Source organism: Mustela nivalis (assembly GCF_964662115.1).
Source record: "Mustela nivalis genome assembly, chromosome: X".
Lineage (NCBI taxonomy): Eukaryota > Metazoa > Chordata > Mammalia > Carnivora > Mustelidae > Mustela > Mustela nivalis.
Window position 1 is genome coordinate 75,057,037 of NC_139040.1, and position 21,638 is coordinate 75,078,674.

Below are 21,638 nucleotides of genomic sequence, written 5' to 3' on the forward strand. Positions count from 1 at the left end.
CTACTTTCCCCCTCTCTCTCCCTGTCTCTCTGCCTCCTTGTGACCTCTCTCTCTCTCTGTCAAATAAATAAAATCTTAAAAAAAGAATAAAAAAATAAAAAATTAAAACCCATTCTATTAAAAAAAATTTCCCATCTAAAAAATATAACTTGAATGTCTTTACGTAAAACACATACATTTCTATTAATATTTTATGTGCATGCTGAGTGTCCCATTGAACAGATGTTCCAAATCTTTCATAACCTACTTCCAAGTATTGGTCTCACAGGATTAGCTATCCTGTGTTTCCCCTTTACAATACTGTGATACCCTGGTAGGCTTATATGCTTAGAGGCAATAAATTACTATCTACTTCCCCTGTGACTCTGCTACTCCATGACCTGTTTAGTCAGCAAGAATCAAATGTGATGATTCCCAAACTAGTTAAGGACACCTACACTTACTTCGTAATTATATAGCTTCATTAAACACTATGTAAACCAACAAAATATGACTGCCAAAAAAAAATCACTGTTCTTTTGAAAACTAACACAGCTACTTTGGAAAGATTTGATACAAAGAAATCAATAAGAAAATTTTTGCTAAGTTAGGTATGGGTGAGATAACCACATACCAGGTAGGGAGGGAGTGATCACAGGATTCTGAAACTGAATGCAAAAAAAGACAACATAGAAAGCTTTTTGAAAAAAGATTCTTTTTATTTATTTGAGACACAGACAGACAGTATGAGCAGGGAAAGGGGCAATGGGAGAAGGAGATTCCCTGCTGAACAGGGAGCCCAATGCAGGACTCCATCCCAGGACCCCAAGGTCATGACCTGAACTGAAGTTAGATGCCTAATCTATTGAGCGACCAAAGTGCTGTGATAACTCAGAAATCTAATCTGCAGGCCAGTTTCCAGAGAAAAGACCTGGCACTGTTTCAATGGAGAATAAATGTACATATATTTTTTCCAAATAAAATGCTAAAAACTGTATGTACCATTCCCTAAGAGTACTTGTTTAAACTGACTTTCTTAATCAACCAAAGACTGACCCTGCTAGTGTCAGAGAGAAGGACTTCATATCAAACCATAATTTCACAGTCATCTACAGAAAGCCACCTGCTTCTTACACTGGTGACCAAATTAGCCTGGACCTTTCTCTCCAGAGAACATCTCAGACCTTACATCATAGTTATGTAGTACATCACGGGAGGGGGTCTCGGTTCATAATCCTGGCCATCCTACTCACCAACTGTATACCTTTAGGTCGATCACTTTCCCTGACTCAGTTACACATTGTTGAAGTTCTTGAACTTCATGATGGCATTCTAAATTGTATAACTGGGGTGCCTATGTGGCTCAGTTGGTTAAGCATCTGCCTTTGGCTCAGGTCAGGATCCCAGTCTCTTGGGTTTGAGTTCCACATCAGGTGCTCTGCTGAGCAAGGAGCCTGCTTCTCCCTCTGTCCCTTCCTCCTGCTCCCGCACTCTCTCACTCTCAAATAAAATCTTAAATAAATAAATAAATAAATCATATAACTTAGCCTCAGTGAACAAATGCTATTAGGTAATATTAGTACTCAACTTACCATTTATGCATTTGTTCTCAGATAAACAAAAGTTGCATAACACATGACTAAATAACTTGGAACATCTGTGAATACTGGGTTAGGCAGCGTTTGCTGTGAAAAGCAAACCCAAACTCACAGTGCCATAATAGAGACCCATTTCACTTAACCAAGAATGGTTTTACTACTTTAGGAATGGTTTTACTTTATAGTGTAGATTTCCCAAGTATTCAAAAAGAAAGTATTTACAACCCATACATTTATGGTAAACTGATTTTTCACAAGGATGCCAAGACAATTTAATGGGAGGAAAAACAGTCTTTTTGAGTGCCTACTACTGGGACAAGTGATTATCTGCATCCAAAAGGATGAACTTGGAAGAGCAACTTCACACATACACAAAAATATAACTCAAAATGGATCAAAGATTTAAATGTAAGAGTAAAAACTGTAACACTCAGAGAAAACAGGTGAAAATCTGCATGACTTGGGATTGGGAAAAGCTTTCTTAGACATGATACACAAAGCAATAAGAAATATTAGATAAGCTGAACTTGATCAAAATAAAAACTTTCATGTGTCAAAGGACACTACGGAGAACGTGAAAAGACAACCGACTGAATGGGAGAGCATATCTGCAAATCATTTGTCTGACAAGGACCTAATAACCAGAATATGCAAATATACTCTTAGAACTCAACAACAAAAATACAAATAACCTAATTTAAAAACAAGCCAAAGACTTTGGAATAGACATTTGTCCAAAGATGATACACAGACGGTCAAGAGCACATGTCGAGATGTTCGACATCCTTAGTCATTGGGGAAATGCGAATCAAAAGTACATGCAGATGCCACGTCACACCCACTGGAACAACTATGGTAAAATAAGAAAAAGAAAAAAAAAAGAAGAAGAAAAGTGCTGGCAAGAAGGCGGAGAAGCTGGAACCCTCCTGTATTGTCGGTGAGAATGTAAAATAGTGTGGCTAAGGCAGCAAACAGCTTGGTAGCTCCTCAAGAAGTTACACACGTACAATTACCCAGCAGTTCTACGTCTAGGGGTATGACACCGACAGAACTGACAACAGATGTTCCTGCCACAACCTGTACATGAATGTGCACAGCAGCGCTGCTCGTAACAGCCAAATGAGTATATACCCAACGTCCATCAACTGATGAATGGATACATAAAATGTGGAAGAGTCTCTTACACAACCATAAAAAGGAATAAACTGTTACATGCTACAACACGAGTGAAGTCTGAAAACATTCTACTCTCAGGTTAAAGGAAACCAGACACAAAAGGTCACGTGTTATACAATTCCACTGATAGGAGATGTTCCAGAAAAGGCAAATCCATAAAAACAGAAAGTAGATTCATGATTGCCAGGGAATAAGGCGAGGGGAGAATTGGAACTAAGAGGTTTATTTTTCGGGTGATGGAAGCATTCTGGAATTAGACAGAAGTGACGTATGTACCATATACACAGTAAATATACTAAAAACCAGAGAAGAGTACACTCTAAAATGGCAACTATTATGCTTTGTGAATTATATTTTGATGAAAAATGAAACAACTCAAATATCAACAAGTTAAATGCTAGGATACATTAAATAAAAAAATCCAAAGTAACACTAATCACAGGAACAATGGAGTAGCTACATGAATTTCAAACAAAGCAGATTTCAGAGAAGGAAAACTATCAGGCATAAAGAGCAGCATTACATAATGATAAAGAAATCGACTGACCAAGAAGACACAATTATCCTTAATGTATATGTGCCTGATCAACACAGGTGAGACACAACCTAACAGAACTGCAGGGAGAAATAAACAATTCCATTATCACAGCTGGTGACTTCAACACTTTTCCATCAGTAATGGGCCGATCCAGCAGCAGGGCAACAAGGATCTGACAGATGTGGACATTCAGTCCAGACATGGCACACTCAACACCACCATCAATTACCGTACAACAGAAGTACACAATTTCGCCCAGTAATAGTGCAACACACATTCTTAAGCTCATATGGAACATTCATCAAGACAGAATAATTCTGGGCCACAAAACACAACAAATTTTTAAAAATAAAAATTATACCAAGTATGTTCTCAGACCGCAATGGAATTAAAAATCAGTAACAGAAGATAGATGAAGAAGTCCAAAATACATGGAGAGTAAATGACACACTTCTAAATGACAGGAGACCAGTCTCAACAAAATACAATGTAGCAAAATGTGTGGAATGCTGCTTAAAGGGAAAATACAGTACTGAATGCAAATATTAGGAAAAAAAAGATTAAAGTCAATAATCTAAGCTTCCATTTTAGCCAACAATGACAAATATCAAATCTAAAGTAAGGAGGGGCTCCTGGGTGGTTCAGGACATGGTCCTAGGGTCCTGGGACAGAGCCCTGCATCAGAGCTTCCTGCTCAGGAAGGCTGCTTCTCCCTCTCCCATTCCTCCTGCCTGTATTCCCTCTCTCACGGACTCTCTCTGTGTCAAATAAAATCATAAAAAAAAACCCTAAAGGAAGTAGAAAAAAATAAAAATTAGAGCAGAAATCAATGTAATTAAAACCAGGAATTTTTTTTTTAATCAATAAACCCCAAGTCTGTTTCTTTGAAAACATCAATAAAACAGATACACCCTTAGCCAGGCAAACAAAGAAAAAAAGGTAGAAGGCATAAATTACTAATATCAGATTTAAGAAGGGAGGGCTACTGCTAACAATCCCAATCACTGTAAATTCAACCAAACATTTATGGAATACTACACAATTCCCTAAAATCTCTTTCAGAAAGTAAAACTACAAGGAATACTTTCTAAATCATTCTAGGAGATCATTATTACCCTGACACCAAAACCAATACTACAAGAAAAGAAACTACAAACTAGTATCTCTCATGAACACAGACACAAAAATCTTCAACAAAACACTATATTAAAAAATTATACACCAGGATCATGTAGGGTTTATTCCAGGTATGCAACATTAGAAAATGTTCAACATTAGAAAATCAATGTGATCCATCATATCAACAGAAAAAAAATCACACTATCATATCAATGAAGGGAGGAAAAAAAGCATTTAACAAAATCCACACCTCTTCATTATTAACCCTCAGGGAATGAGGAATAGGAGGACTTCCTCAACTTGATAAGAATGTCTCCAAAAATCCACATATAAGATGATATTAATACTGAGAAAATAGAAGACAGGGAATCAAGGCAAGGATGTCCCTCCTCCTCCTACTATTCAATACTATACTGGAAGGCCAAACTAATGAAATAAGGTAAGAAGAGGAAACAAAAGGTATACAACCTGGGAAAGAATAAAACTTTGTCCACAGATGACATGACTATCTACAGAAAATGCAAAGACTTCACACCTCACACCCACACCCTCCTGAAACTAGTCAAGTGATTATAGCAAGATTGCATGATACACAGTTAAAATACAGAAGTCAATTGCTTTCCAATGATGTATCAGACAAAGGGCCAGTATTCAACATTTATAAAGAATTTATCAAACTCAACATCCAAAAAACAAAAAAATCCAGTCAAGAAATGGACAGAAGATATGAACAGACCAAAGAAGACATCCAAATGGCCAACAGACACATGAAAAAGGGCTCCACATCACTCAGCATCAGGGAAATACAAATCAAAACCACAATGAGACACCACCTTACATCAGTCAAAATGGCTAAAATTAACAAGTCAGGAAACAACAGATGTTGGTGAGGATGTGGAGAAAGGGGAATCCTCCTACACTGTTGGTGGGAATGCAACTCTGGAAAACTGTATGGAGGCTCCTCAAAAAGTTAAAAATGTAACAACACAACGACTTAGCAATTGCCCTATTAGATGTTTATCCAAAGTACACAAAGTGATTTGAAGGGGCAAAAGCACCCCAATGTTTATAGTCAAACTATAAGAGCCCAGATGTCCATCAACAGATGAATGGATAAAGAAGATGTGGTGTACACACACACACACACACACACACACACACATTACTCAGCCATCAAAAAGAACAAAATCTTGCCATTTGCAAGGACATGGATGGAACTAGAGGAAGACAAATACCATATAGTTTCAGTCACATGTGGAACTTAAGAAACAACAGATGAATATAGGAGAAGGGAAGGAAAAATAGAAACAGACAGGGAGGCAAATCACAAGAGGCTTAACTACAGGAAACAAACTGAGGGTTACTGGAGAGGGGAAAGTTGGGGTAACTGGGTGAGGGGTATTAAGGAGGGCACTTGTTGGGATGAGCTCTGGGTGTTGTATGCAACCAATGAATCACGAAATTCTAACCATGAAACTAAAAGTACACTATATGTTAATGAGATTGAATTTTAATTAAAAAATTTAAAAAGTCAATTGCTTTCGTATATACCAGCAATGTACAAGTGGAATTTGAACTTAAAAACACAAGACCATTTACATTAGCATACCAAAAAAATTAATACTTAGGTGCAAATCTAACGAAATATGCACAGGATCTATGTGAGAAAAAGTATAAAATTCTGATGAAAGACAACAAGCAAGGTAAGATGTGAAGTGGAAAGAAAGTCCATAATCTTGGGGAAGAACACTCAATACTGTTAAGAGGTCAGTTCTTCCCAAACTGATCGACAGACTCAATGCAATCCCAATCAAAATGCCAGGAAGTTATTCTGTGGATACCAACATGTTGACTCTAAAATTTGGATGGAAAACTGGAAAACCAAGAGTCCCAGAGTAGTCAACAAAATATTAAAGAGCGGGGAAAAAAAGGAAATTGAGGATTGCCACCACCCAATCTCAAGACTTACTATTAAAGCTATAGTGATTAAGACAGAAGGTGCCTGGCAAAAGAGACAGGTGCTTGGAACAGAGTGGAGAGCCCAGAAAAACATCCACACACACAGGCAAAGGCAACTCAATGGCAAGGACAGTCTTCAACAAATAGAACCGAACAATGGGACATTGATAAGAAAAAACAAACAAATGAAAAGAATAAAAACAAACTTTTCACACCTTTCACAAAACGTAAAATGCAAAACTTCTTAAAGATGACATAAGAAAAAATATAGGGATCCTTGGATTTGGCAATGACTTTTCAGATGTAAACCCAAAAGCATGATCTACGAAAGGAAAAACTGATGAGAGGGACTTTGTTAAAATTAAACTTCTCTGTAAGACACTGTTAAGAGAATGAAAAGACGGGACACCTGGGTGGCTCAGTTGGTTAAGCAGCTGCCTTCGGCTCAGGTCATGATCCCAGCGTCCTGGGATCGAGTCCCACATTGGGATCCTTGCTCCGCAGGGAGCCTGCTTCTCCCTCTGACTCTGCCTTCCACTCTGACTGCCTGTGCTCGCTCTTGCTCGCTCTCTCTCTGACAAATAAATAAATAAAATCTTAAAAAAAAATAGAGAGAGAGAATGAAAAGACCAGTCACAGAGTAAATATCTGCAAAACACATCCATGGTAAAGGACTTAAAATAAGAAATATAATATAAAGATGTCTTAGTAGCAACAAGAAATCAAACCTAATTTAAAAATGTGAAAAGAGCGGTGGCTGGGAAACCCAGTCAGTTAAGCATCTGCCTTTAGCTCAGGTCCTGGGACTGAACCCCACACTGGGCCCCCGGCTCAGCGAGGAGCCTGCTTTTTTCCCTCTCCCGCTGCCTGCTGCTACCTCTCCGTGTGCTTGTGCTGTTAATAAATAAATAGAATCTTTAAAAAAGAAAAAAAAAGGATCTGAAAAGATGCTCAACTTTGTATGTCACTAAGAAATTGCAAATTTAAACAAGGTACTATTACATATCACGTAGAATATAAAAAATCCAAAGCACTAGTAATACCAAATGCTAGCAAGGATGTGGGACAACTGAACTCTCATTCACTGTTTGGTCAGAATGCAAAATGGGAGGCACTGTGTGAGACAGCTTGGCAGTTTCTCACAGAACTAAACACATTCTCACTATAAGATCAGTAATTGTGCTCCTTTGTATTTACCCAAAAGAGCTTAAAACTAGTGTCCACACAAAAACCTGCACACGGATGTTTACAGCAGCTTTATTCTCTGAAGTGCCAAAACTTGGAAGCAATCCAAATCTCCTTTAGTAGGTGAACAGGTACACTGTGCCACACCCACACAATGGATTATTCGACAATTAAAAGATAAATTTTTAAGCCACAAGACTTCGAAGAACCTTAAATGCATATTGCTAAGTGAAAGACCAGTCTCAAAGGCTAAATACTATATGATTCCAACTCTATGGCATTCTGGAAAAGGTAAAAATTAACCAACATTTTTATTTTTTTTTTATTTTTTAGGTCATCTCTATACCCAATGTGGTGGCTAGAACTCACAACTCCGAGATCAAGAGTCAGATGCCCTAGCAACTAAGCCAGCCAGGTGCCTCTGAAAAGATAAAACTCTAGACAGTAAAAAGATCCCGGGCTGAGGGGTGAGCGAGGAGGGTGCAGAGAGAGGAGAAGAAACAAATAGATGAGGTGCAGGGGTTTTCAAGGCAATGAAACTAGGCTGTAAGATACCAACAGTAGTTAAATAACATTATACATTTGTCAAAACCCACAGAACTATAGAAAGAGGAGTGAACCTTAATGTAAACCATGGATTTTAATTAATACTGTATCAATGCTGGTTCATCAGTTGTAACACATGTACCACAACAATGTAATACATTAATAATAGCAGATAGTGAAGTTAGAAGAAAAATATCTTCTCTTTGTACTCAGGGGTATTTCCTATCTGAACCCAGTTAAAGTACAAATCCCCCAAAAGGCCAGAAGTTGGGAGATCACAAGAGGTGTTGGAACACAGGAAAATAAATGAGCAAACCAGACAAGCTGCAGGTAATTAAGAACCATTAACCATAAGAGAAGCAGTGACATCACTCAAAATTAAAACCAAGTAGAGTTTAAAAGTTTAGCTACTTTACTAACTAGCTGCAATCAGGGATGGCAAACAAAGACTAATTCAAAGTTACCTGGGAATTAATCATTTAAAACTTACCAATAATCTGAAATTAGTAGCTTTAATGCTATGAAAATTACATGGAATTTGGAAAGATTGAAGTTCTCTAAGCTGCCAAGAAGTAAAACACTCCTTCCCAGATACATGGACTTATAAAATCATTATATACTATCTCCACGAGAAGCAGAATCCCCAAGAACCATCACTCTGTAATGATGAGAAGTACTAAGAGGGCATATGAAATTTATGAGCTCTGCCCTGAAACATGTCTTATTTCATCGAGACAAAAAACCAAAATAGTTAAGCACTAATCTGCACACTGCATAGAGGTTGAAAGACATAGAAAGTTTGTGTGAGCTCACGTATGTGTGTGTTTCCAACCATTCTTGAAAACAATGGCAACAGAGATGAATAAATGTCCCTGTATATCCCATAAATATTCCTCAAATATTTATCATGCAACTCCAGCTCTGCTCTAAGACCTGGGGACACAGTCATGAAAAGAAAAGACAAGGTCTCTGCTTTTAAGGAGCAGATATTCTAATGCAGAAATGAGAAAATAAATATGTAAACAACCATTATATTAATGAACAGTGATCAAATAGTGATTAATGAATAGTGATCACAGCTAAAAAGAAAACAGGACACAGTAAAGGTCTGAGTGACAAATGGGATGTATTTAAACTTGGATGAACCAGGAAATATAGAACAATGAGTTGAGATCCAAATGACACAAAGGAGCTAGCCACAGGAAGTCTGGGAAGAGTGTTCACGCCCATGGTATCAGCATGTATACAAAAATGTCCTTGGAGCTCTTCCCTCCAGCCCCTGCTCTCAAATCTCTGACCCAGCTAGGTGGGGACATAATCTAGGACTTGTGTCTCCCAAAACTCATTCTAAATGTTTGTTCGGTGACTAAATTATTCAAGCTTGAGAAATTAAAAACATATGCTAACAAGATCTTCCCACCATCTACAGAGAGATCATCTTAAAGGCATCATGAAATAGTAACAATGAAATTCTAAAAAAACTTCTGTTCTAACATTTTAATCAATTTTATATCAAACTCCTTTGTTGAATTTATATACCCATTTGACATATTTATGAAGAGACAAAAAAAAAACAAACCCTACATTCCGTAAATGTATTTATCCATCTAACAAATATTTGAGTACCTAATTACACTCTGTTCCAGCTGATTTCTTCTCTTTATCTCTTTTTTCCCCTCAATTTAACACCAATCATAATCTATGTAGGCTTTTAGTTCACTTTTCAAAATTAATTTCTTGAGCTATTTAAAGGAATTATCCAGTGCTAGAGTTCTCAACACTGGTCACACATTAGAATCACTTAAGGAACTTTTTTTTTTTAAGATTTTATTTATTTATTTGACACAGAGAGAGAGATCACAAGTAGGCAGAGAGGGAGGGAATCATGCTCCATGCTGAGCAGAGTGTCCCATGCAGGGCTCGATCCCAGGACCCTGAGACCATGACCTGAGCTGAAGGCAGAAGCTTAACCCTCTGAACCACTAAGGCACCCCCTCACCTGAGGAACTTAAAAAAAAACAAAAAGCCCAAAGGGCACCTGGCTCGTTCAGTCACTGGAGCGTGCAGGTCTTGATCTCAGGGTTGTGAGTTCAAGTCCCATGTTGGGTATAGAGATTACTTAAAAAAAAAAAAAAAGAAAGAGCCCAAGCCCCAGTTTGTGATTAATTTGTTTAAATGTTTCAAGAAATTTGATGCTAAATGTTGTAAGACCAGTTGTCGCTCTCGGCCCGCAAGAACGACCCGCAGACGAGGTGAGTGGCAAGCTTCTTTATTGATAATCACGCCAGGACCCTGGGTCAGTCTAAGACCCCCAGTATATACCCACCGAGTACAAACTATATCCAATAAGAGTACACCACGGCTAACATAACTACCAATCAGAAGGGCTACCTATGACATTATCTGTGTGCATGCGGCGCGCTCATGAGCACCTACGTGACTCCATAGGTTTCCATGGCTCCCCAGACCATGTGCCTCTCCCAGGACTCCTGGTATCCATCAAACGTCACCCGTGAAAGCACTCACATTCCTTAAGTTAATCTATAGTCTTTACTCCTAGGCTCCGCTTGGTACCGGACTCCTTGCATTCCTAGGGTCAATCGGTTACATCCCTCACTCCTCAGGCCTCGCTTAGTACGTGACTCCTTGTTTCTGCTGCATGGCTCCCCACAGCTCCCCCTTTTTGTATTTTTATATGGCAGGGATCGTGCCTGTCTTAGGTTGCCAATCCTCAGCACACATGCTTATCCGTCATCGGGTACTCCCCCTAGCCGAGGAGCCCCTGTCTTAGGTTGCTATGGTGAGGGATCAGTCTTACCCGTCTTTGACTACCGATCCAGCATGCTAAGCCATATCTGGGGGGAGGTGCTAGCCTCCAGAGCCATCATGGCCATGTCTGCCATGTTAATCAGCAGCTACAGCTTTAAGAACATTTGAGTCACACTCATTAGGCTTGTTCGTTTGTCTAGCCTGAGGAGGAGTACTATAAAGTTCTTATTACTAATACCAGGGTCAAAAGGCATCTAGGTGATAACTAAGGCCGTTCTTTGAGTTTGCCACGAGTGGCCCGTTGTTGATTACGTACGACAGCTCTTAGCTTGTAAATTTCCACAAGCATAAATTTAGCTGCACAGGGCAAAAGGCACATAAGAATAACGATTATTGCTAATACACCTATAATAGTTCCTATAATATACCATACATGCGTCAGGGACAAACAAGCATTAGTGACAGATATGAGTCCGGAAGAGAAAAATGCACTCTATGCTGAGTCATTTGAAGAAGGGCTTGAAGCTGGGCAGTCTCTTGTCTCGGCCACAGTTGGATTGGTTCCGGATTCACGGGGGCAGGCTGCAGGACGATCGTCGTCACTGTCATCCGCAGTAGCAGCATCTTCCACAGGTTCCACGGCCACCAACCTGGTGAGGCGTTCCGGTACCCAAAGTGGAGTAGGCGCATCCTGTGGAAAAACACAAAGGGAACCTCGGTGCCACCGGAGCACCGGGTCAGGGCCCTTCCATGAACCAGTAAGGACATCCTTCCACTTCACCATAGATTGCTGCGTTTTCTGTTGACCCCAATGGCGCTCCGCGGCTGAAACGCCATCCTTGTCAAGCGTAAGAAAATTTAAAATAAAAGTGGTCAAGTTGGTAAGGTCTGTAGGTGTGTGATACTCCTCTCCTATTCCCCCTTTTTGTACTTTTTGCAAGGTAGTTTTAAAGGTCAGGTGAGTGCGCTCTATGACGCCTTGGTCTCGAGGGTTATAAGGAATGCCTGTAACATGGTGAATATTATAACAGGCTAGAAAGTTTGAAAAGCTTTTAGAAGTATAAGCAGGAGCATTGTCTGTTTTTAACTGTTTAGGCACTCCCCAGCAGGCAAAGCTGCGCAGGCAATGAGATATCACGTTTTTAACATTTTCTCCTCGCAGGGGGGTTGCACTAACGACCCCTGAGCAAGTATCCACACTCACATGAACGTATTTTTGTTGCCCAAAGGAAGGTACATGTGTTACATCCATTTGCCACAAATGGTTAGGCAATAGCCCTTTAGGGTTTACCCCTAAGGAGGGCATGGGCAAGTGCACCACACAATTGCCACAAGACTTTACGATATCTCGTGCGTCAGCTCTGGAGATGTGAAAGCGTGCCTTTAATGTTTGGGCATTCACATGCCATTTATCATGATATCTTTTAGCATCTTCCAGAGCGCTACAAACATAAAAGCGCGCAGCTGCATCAGCCATTCGGTTTCCCTCAGCCATAGGTCCTGGAAGGTCTGAATGTGCTCTAAGATGTCCAATATAAAAAGGGGCACCACGGGAGAGTATAAGATGTTGCAATTCAGCCAGCAGGGAGGAAATTTCTGACTGGCTGGCTGAGATAATAGCAGTTTCGATAGACCTGGTGGCTGCAACTGCATATTTGCTATCTGAGATAATATTAATAGGTTGATTTAGAAACCTTTGTAAAACACACATAATTACCAACAATTCTGTTCTCTGAGCTGAAGTCGAGGGCACAACAACAGGAATTATTTTTCCTTCTACCACATAGGCGCCAGTTCCTAATTTACTGCCATCTGTAAATACTGTGAGGGCCCCGATTAATGGCTCCAATCGACAGGATTTAGGCCAAATAAGGGGTGTATTCTTATAAAACTCAATGAGAGGGTGTGAGGGATAATGATTATCAAACGTAACAGGATAAGCAACTGTTAGAATGGCCCAATCGTCATTTTCATGCGTTAAAATGCTTATTTGGGTTTTATCATAAGGGATTATACAAACATCGGGCAGTTTCCCGAGGACCTGTATGCTGGCTTTAAAAGCTTTATTTGCCACTGTAGCTACAGCTGTAGCATACGGGGTGATGACGCGGCTAAGATTATGGGGTAGATAAATCCATAGTAGGGGTCCTCCTTGCCATAAGGAGCCCGTGGGTGATCCAGGGGATGGGATAATTATGACACTTATAGGCTTTTCCGGGTCACATCTATCTGCTGCTGTTAAAGCTAGTCTGCTTTCAACTAACTGTAATGATTTAATAGCAGCTGGAGTGAGTACTCTTGGGGAGTCCAATGCAGGGTCCCCAGGCAGAATATCGAATAAAGGTTTCAGCTCTGCAGTAGTAATTTTTATGTATGGTCGAATCCAGTTAATGTCCCCTAAAAGTTTTTGGAAACCATTCAGTGTATGCAAGTGATCTCTACAGATTTGAATCAGCTGAGGCTTTACTGACGTTTTAGAGAGCTGCATACCAAGGTAATTTTGTAGGTCTCCTGCTTGGATCTTTTCAGGGGATATAGTTAGTCCCCACTTTGCTAACTGTTTCTGTAGGAAGGTTAGAGCTGAAGGAAGAGACCTCTCATTTGGCCCACAAATCAAGATATCATCCATATAATGATAACAAAGCAAGTCTGGAAATGCTTTCCGGAAAGGCTCTAGTGCTTGGCTTACATACAACTGACACAAGGTGGGGCTATTGGCCATCCCCTGAGGGAGTACTTTCCATTCATACCTTTGATCTGGCTCAGCATGATTAATTGATGGCAGAGTAAATGCAAAGCGCTCTGTATCTGCAGGGTGTAATGGAATGGAAAAGAAACAGTCCTTGATGTCAATTACAATAGAGGGCCAGTTTTTTGGCAGCGCCGTCACAACTGTAAGTCCCAACTGAATGGGCCCCATGACCTGCATTTGATCATTAATCTGTCGCAGGTCATGTAGCAATCGCCAGTTGCCTGATTTCTTTCTTATTACAAATATGGGTGTATTCCACGGGGACGTGGATTCTTGAATATGTCCTGCTTTGAGTTGTTCTTGGACTAGCTCTTTTGCCGCTTGTAATTTATCTTTTGTTAAAGGCCACTGAGGCACCCAGCGCGGCTCTTGTGTTTTCCAAGTTATGCGAATTGCCTCAGTGGCCGCTAGGAAAAAACCCGACCTCCCATGGAAGGGGGAACGGGGTCTCCCTGGCCCTTGGCTCCAAGGCCCTGGCCAGGCTTATGTCCCATGTTTCTCATTATGGTTTGGGAGGCCTCACTATACAGTTTTTCAGTAGTAAGTTTAATATCCATCTGCTTCAGCATATTGCGCCCCAACAAAGAAACAGGGGTGGAACAGACATATGGTTGGAAAATGCCTTTATGTCCTTCCTCATCCTCCCAGTCCAAAGATGCAGCACTAATATCAGGACTGGTAGCTATCCCTAGTCCTCGGAGGGTCTGGCTGGCTTTAACTAGAGCCCAGGCTTTAGGCCAATCTAGACAATTTATAATGCTTTTGTCTGCTCCTGTATCTAGGAGCCCCCAAAATAGTTTACCCCTAATCTTTAATTTAAGCATAGGTCTCTCTTTCATGCCCATAGTAAGGCATGCGAGGGAAGATCCTGTGGATTCCAGGCCCCCTTTTCTAGTCTGGCCTGTAGAGGGATATTTTTCATGATTACTAGGCAAAATCAGAAGCTGTGCAATTCTGTCCCCTGGATTTATAATATTAATTCCCCTAGGGGATGATATCAGAATTTTAACTTCCCCTTCAAAATCAGGATCAATAACTCCCGGATGGATCCAAAGCCCTCGTAAAGTGCAAGAACTTCTACCAAGAAGGAGTCCCACCGTTCCTCTTGGAGGCCCTCCGCGTAGGTCAGATGGCACAGCCTGCACCCCCATTTCAGGTGTTAAGACCATTCGGGTGGTGGCACAGACGTCAAGTCCGGCGGAGCCTGTTGTGGCTCTCCTAAGCCCTGTGCGGATTGACTCCCCTGATCGGAGGGTGGGAAAACCCATCGCGGCTTGGTAGGTAGGGACATTGCCACCCCATACATTTGATTCGGGCCCCGGGGGCTGGGGCCCTGCCTCCCGTTTTTTGAATTCCCCCAATTGTTAGGAGGCAAAGTGTTCCCCTCAATGTCTGCCACGGAACGGCATTCATGTGCCCAATGGTTTCCTTTTCTACACCGTGGGCAAAGCTGAGGCTTAATCCCCGCCGGCTTAGTCGAGGAGGCCTTTCCAAATTGAGCTCCTCTCTGGGGGCAGTCTCTTTTTATGTGGCCTTCTTGTCCACACTGGAAACATTTCCGAGGGTGGACTCCCTGCATAGCCTGAGCGAAGGCTGCAGCCATAACCTGCCCCTGAATCACGGGCCCTGTGATGTCTCTGCACACCTTAATATAGGCAGAAAGATCCTTAGCCTTCCATGGCCTAATGGCCTCATGGCACCATTTATTAGCATTTTCATACGCTAATTGTTTAATTAAAGGCATCGCAGAGTCAGCATCTCCGAACATTCTGCCCGCGGTCTGCATGAGCCTGTCCACAAAATCAGCATAGGGCTCACTTGGCCCCTGTACTACTTTAGACAGTTGCCCTTGCAAATCACCTGCACCCCTTAAAGTCTTCCAAGCCTTAACAGCCGCTGTGGCAACCTGTTGATATACGGTAGGGGGGTAGGTACTCTGCACCTGAGCCCCGAGATATGGTCCAGTACCTGTTAACATTTCTAAATTCCACTGGGGATTTCCAGCAGCTGCATTTCTCCGAGCTGTATCCTGGCAGTTATCCTGATTTCGAATTTTCCATTCCAGATATTGCCCTCCGCTCAAAACTGCTCTGGCTAAATTGGCCCAATCCTCGGGGATAAGAAAAAGTGCCCCTAACGATTCCACAAGAGATACTGTAAAAGCTGCCTGAGGTCCATAAGCACTAACTGCTTCCTTGAGTTGTTTCACCAGTTTAAAATCTAGTGGCTGGTGATACCTCTGCTGATTTTGATCTTCTAGTACTGGGAAAAACTCTTTTCCCGGGCCTAAGACCTCTCTCCAGTTCGCCGCGGTGCAGTCTGAACAATGGCAGACTTTCGCACAGCCTGACCGATATGGTGGGGGCCACTCACAAGGCGGCGCCCTAGGGTTGGAGTGAGGAAGCGGCGCGGGATCTGTTTTAGCTGCTGACTGTATTACGGCAGGTTTTTTCTCCGTAGATAAGCATGAAACTTTTAGACTCTTCTTTTCCTTCCCCTTTTTCAGTACTTGTACCTCCTCATCGAGGAGCCCTTCTGAGCTCTCACTGTCTGCATCGGAGCCTAGAGAGGACCCCTTGTGTGATTCTTCCTTTAACTGTTCTAAAATCTCCCCTCCTTGCTGCACTACCTGTTTTAGTCGCTCCGAGATGACTGCAAACATACTTTCACAAGGGCCCACACAGCAAGAGTTCCGGCAGTAACGGTGGGGCTTTGCCTCAAATCCTCCCCCAGATGTTCCCACTGAGGCACATTCAGAAGTCCCTCCTCTATAAACCAAGGGGCAATCTCCCCTACCTCTTTCAAGAAGGCGCGAGCTGTCTTTGACTTCAAAGGAGTGCCGTTTGCTTTGAGGATATCTCTTAAAGGACCCTCCATCCTATACCTAGCAAGCTCGTTTCCCATCCTGGAAATCTTTCGTTACTATAGTCCCCGCGGAGCCTAAGTAGCTTAATTTATAATCGTCCCTGGGGAGCTTTCCCTGTCCAAAGACAGAAATGGGTGCACACTTTCCTTATCGTTGCTCTTACCTCAATCCTCGTTCTGCGTCCGGCGTCTCGGGTCCCGGGTCTTCGGCACCAGATGTCGCTCTCGGCCCGCAAGAACGACCCGCAGACGAGGTGAGTGGCAAGCTTCTTTATTGATAATCACGCCAGGACCCTGGGTCAGTCTAAGACCCCCAGTATATACCCACCGAGTACAAACTATATCCAATAAGAGTACACCACGGCTAACATAACTACCAATCAGAAGGGCTACCTATGACATTATCTGTGTGCATGCGGCGCGCTCATGAGCACCTACGTGACTCCATAGGTTTCCATGGCTCCCCAGACCATGTGCCTCTCCCAGGACTCCTGGTATCCATCAAACGTCACCCGTGAAAACACTCACATTCCTTAAGTTAATCTATAGTCTTTACTCCTAGGCTCCGCTTGGTACCGGACTCCTTGCATTCCTAGGGTCAATCGGTTACATCCCTCACTCCTCAGGCCTCGCTTAGTACGTGACTCCTTGTTTCTGCTGCATGGCTCCCCACAACTAGTTAAATAACAAAAAGATATATTTACATTATACTTCTTGCTCTCAAATTTTGAACAAAGAACTTACTAATAATCAATAACTTAGTAGGCCAACATTTTATTTAAATAAGTTTTATGGTACTACAAAGAGTGAATTAGAAAATCAAAAGCAAGGAGAAATGGGCATGGTGTGAACATGGGGAAGCAAGAGAAAGCAAGCAAGTATGTGACCGGGAAGCGAATGCTTAGCTCTGAGATCCTTCTCCGAGAGAAGGACAGATTAAAACCTAAAAAGAAAGAAAAGAAGGATTCCATGCACTCAAGGAAAGAGAAGTCCCCCAACATCCCTCCTGCTTTTTCCAATATAAACACACAGCTGGGCCGACTTACCACATCCTGGTTGGTACCGACTTTATCAACTTTTCTATTTAGGCCAAACTTGACCGGTCAATGATGGACAGGCTGTGTGCCAAGTGTACCAGTTGTACAACTGACTGTGTAATGGCTGAAACTGAGAAACCGGGGTGAAAGTATCAAGAGGCTCTAAGGATTGCGAAAGAGCCAAGATTCAAACAATTACCACGTACACACAAGACAAACTATGCAGATGACTGCTCAGTACGGAAGTAATTCAGAGTGTTACACTGTGGCATCAGCTGACCCAGACCCAGAAGATTGCTGGAGTTCCCATCATGGACATCTCTAACCATATAGACGACAATGAGCGAATGCCAGATGATGACAGAGCCCCTCACTCCTATGTCTTAATAGAGTTCCTCAGCTCTCCTTTACCAACTTTTCCTGTTGCCAGTTCATACAAGCAATTCTCCTTACCCAGTTCCTCTGTTCTGAACTATGGCTAAAGACACTCACTTTTTTATGTTTTGAAACTGATTATCTTGTACCATTTTACTTTTTGTTGCATCTTTTTATAAATCAGATGACCGCTCACAAGACAAAAAAAAAAAAAAAAAAAAGGAATGGAAAGGAAAGATCAAAAGGGAGGACAACAACAACAAAAAAACAGTTCTTTTTTGCCGGGAACCCTTCTTACAAGTGCCAATCAGATAAACTTTATCTGATGTTACATCGTCACAACTCCTCTATCATCAGGGAAAGTAGTTCACATAAGAAAATTTCTCTATAAAATGAGTTCCAGGCTTACATTCCATATTTGGCTAATTAGAATTTCATTACGATGTCTGTCTCAAACTGAGGCGGAAGAGAATGGAATCTTGTCATCAAGACTGGACATTGAACTAAGAACCCACAGGGTAAGCACTCAGCAACAGTGGCTGACCTGCAGGCCTGCGGCTATCTGCTGTCTGTCACTCTTCCCTCTTCCTCCTCTGTCAGCTGCTATTTCAAGTCGCCGCAAACAAAGTCCATCTCAGACAGCCATCACTTCCCTCTGGTCCCGTTTACCGTAGCTAAGCTCCAGGCCAGGCATCCAGATCACCAGCCCTGTGGGAACTTCTTCTAAGGTAAGAGGTGGCCCTATTGGTGAAATGCAGGTGCCAAGGCATGCGGACATTGTGCCATCTTCTGTGCTATTCTTAATGTTCTGATTGTCCCACTTCCCTCAGTTCCCACCTGTGGCCTCTGGAAAGGAACATATTACAGTAGGATTTCCAAGGATTGATGTGTGGGGGTCAGGAGATCTGGCCTGTGATTGGCCCCAACTAGCTGTGTGGCTTTAAAGGAAGTCATCACACCTCAGGCCTCAGTTTCCTTATCTTCAAGCCAGGATGGACTAGAGTCTTTTCAGAGGAGCCGGCAAAGATCACATAGATAAGCACCACCTCATTATACTAACAAGCAAACAGAAGGCCAGAGGCGAGTGATTTGCCCCAAGACAGACATAAGCAGGCAGAGAGCAGAGCCGAGGATGGGACCCACATCTGCAGGTCAAAGCTAATCAGCCAGCACAGTACAAACAGATCTGAGCAGCTGCTCATTCTTCCCCTTTTCCGTTTTGTCCATCAGAATGCATGCTCCCTGTAAACAAGGACACACAGGACCTGCTTCCTGTCTCAAAATTCCCAGTTCACCCAATTAGAACAGGGAGGAGCCTCAAGGACTTACCCCGCCCCACCCACACACATGGTTCTTTTACCTATGGAACATGAGGGTACATACATTCACCGTCCAGAGGGCTCCTGCCTTCACTTCTCATGGAAAAGGTCTTCATGTGCCTACCCGGGGTGCCAACGAAGCCACAGGTTCCAGAGAGGAACTGACACAGAGAAGTTCGAAGCAGGCAGACTGGCTCAGTGCAGAAACAAACTGTCTACCAAGGAAAACTACCCCATGGGGGACTGATTCTCTTTGAAATATGTTCAAGTGCGTGGGAAAATGGTTTTTCAAGAGCTGGTGGACTGACCAGTCACCTGGTACATACAAGATCACATCCGCATTCTGACAAGAGTGGCTTGCCTGCAGTGTAGACCAGGGGCCAGAAAGACAAGGAAGGCGCATGGAGACTGGGTGAGAAGCTTCTACGGTGTGACGGCAAGGGCGCACTGCAAAGGTATGAGAAGAGATGGAAAGATGTATATGGACTCAAGAGGTTTAGGAAGCGAAATCCACAGGACTTGGTGTGACAGACTAGATTTTGGAAAGTTGACAGAGTAGGAGTTGACTTCTGGTTCCTGACTCCAGGCTAAACGGATGAAGTGTTTACTGAAAGAGGCAATAGAATAAGAAAGGTGGTTTTCAGTGGAGGAGGTGCTCATGAATTCCGTCTTGAACCTGATGAGTCTGAGGGGTCACAGACACATCCGAGAAGAAAGGTCAGCAAGTCCGATACACAGAACTGGTGCTCAGGAGGCGTGTGGGCCAGAGACAGGAATCTGCCTTACCTGCTGATAGGTGGTCATGAAGCTGCACAAAAGGTCATCTAGGGAAAGAAAGGAACACGGGGCTGAGCCCATAATTAGCATTCAGTGGCTACCAGGAGCATGACTTTGCACAGGAGACACATCAGAGAGGTAGAAGAAAGACAGGAAGCAATGCAGAGCATTTGGTCTACTGCGATGTCGAGTAAGGAGACAGAGAAAGGTCAGGTGCGCTGACTTAGAAACAGTTTTGGTAAGAACTCTTTAGTGAAACGACAGGGCCTGAAGGGTGGAAGGTGGGAAAGTCAAGTCAACCCCTGAGCACTGGCTGTGATGTGCGACACTGACAGGGCAATACCTAGAGGTGGGGCATTCAAGTGGGAAAGGATCAAACAGGAGCGCGTGATGGGAAGGAGTGCAGGGGAGAGGATCCTCGCATGCTCCTGGAAGGGCGGAAGGGCATGGACTCCGAGCCAGAGTGGAGACTGAACCCGAGGAGGAAGGAGAGCCCCTCCCCATTCCAGGCGAGGAGGAGAAGGGGACAAATACAAGAATGGGATCATGATCAGCAGGATGGAGGAGGTCCCGTGGGATGGCTGCTAATTTTTTTCTGTACGACTGGAGATGAAGTCATATGTTGAGATGGAAGAGGAAGGCTACATGTGATGTCAATAGCACACCCATGTAAATGGTCTAATTTATCTGTTATGCCACTTTCTCCCCCTACTACCAATACCTTATGTCCTGCTCATCTATTAGTTGGCTGTCAACCCAAAGGATTTTCGTATTTCTAAGCCGACAAAGTATGATGTTGCCAGTGCGTCTGCCCCAGGTGACCCTTCCCCATCTGCCATTCCTGCACTTTGATCACCTACCTCTTTTGCAGACCTTTCCCCTTCTATTTCTCATTAGATCTCATAAACATGACTTTTTTTTTTTAAAGATTTTATTTATTTATTTGACAGAGAGAAATCACAAGTAGATGGAGAGGCAGGCAGGGAGAGAGAGATAGGGAAGCAGGCTCCCTGCTGAGCAGAGAGCCCGATGCAGGACTGGATCCCAGGACCCTGAGATCATGACCTGAGCCGAAGGCAGCGGCTTAACCCATTGAGCCACCCAGGCGCCCCTAAACATGACTTTTTAAGTAGTCTCCTGCCACCAGTCAGCTCGAACTCAACAGATATGACCATGCAACTTCCTGCTGTAAACCTGACTGCAGCTCTACCGTGAAGACTGCATCAACGTGGACCCCTCAATGTATGCAGTGTCCAAGGTGCAACCCGCAGCCCCACCCCATCTCCCTTTCTACCATCCCAGTCTCATTCCAAAATGTGCCAAACAAGACACCTATGTAGAAATACAACCCTGACAGCAAGCTCTCCACTCATTTCTGCCTCGGAACTGTAACTTAACAAAACATCTCTCTGATGAAAACACAAATTGCAAATAACCTTTATCTCCAGCTCCCACATAGAAGATCAATACCACTTTACACAGAACGGCTGTTTCATTTATTTTTCTTCTATGTATGAAGGGGTCACGTTCATTAACACTACAAATTGTACATGATATTCAGAAATTTCAGAGCCTTGAAAGAATATGGAATTGCTGGCATTCTAGCCACTTTCCCAGTTTGCTCTCTCCCTACCTCTAAGTCCT

The 21,638-nt window shown here is 42.7% G+C and overlaps 1 protein-coding gene, 1 long non-coding RNA gene and 1 pseudogene across 5 annotated transcripts in view; 2 read left to right on the forward strand and 1 right to left on the reverse strand.

The window, feature by feature from the left end:
- LOC309855551 overlaps nt 1-21,638 on the forward strand; it is a 174,257-nt gene that overhangs the window by 33,719 nt on the left and 118,900 nt on the right. The gene's annotated exons all lie outside the window — the stretch shown is intronic.
- The window catches only part of LOC309855547 (conserved oligomeric Golgi complex subunit 2-like), a 37,645-nt gene that overhangs the window by 14,365 nt on the left and 1,642 nt on the right, over nt 1-21,638 (reverse strand). The window lies entirely within an intron of this gene.
- Nucleotides 17,214-18,283, forward strand: LOC309855545 (rRNA-processing protein FCF1 homolog pseudogene; annotated as a pseudogene). Its single transcript has one exon. The product of its transcript is annotated as an rRNA-processing protein FCF1 homolog pseudogene (transcript).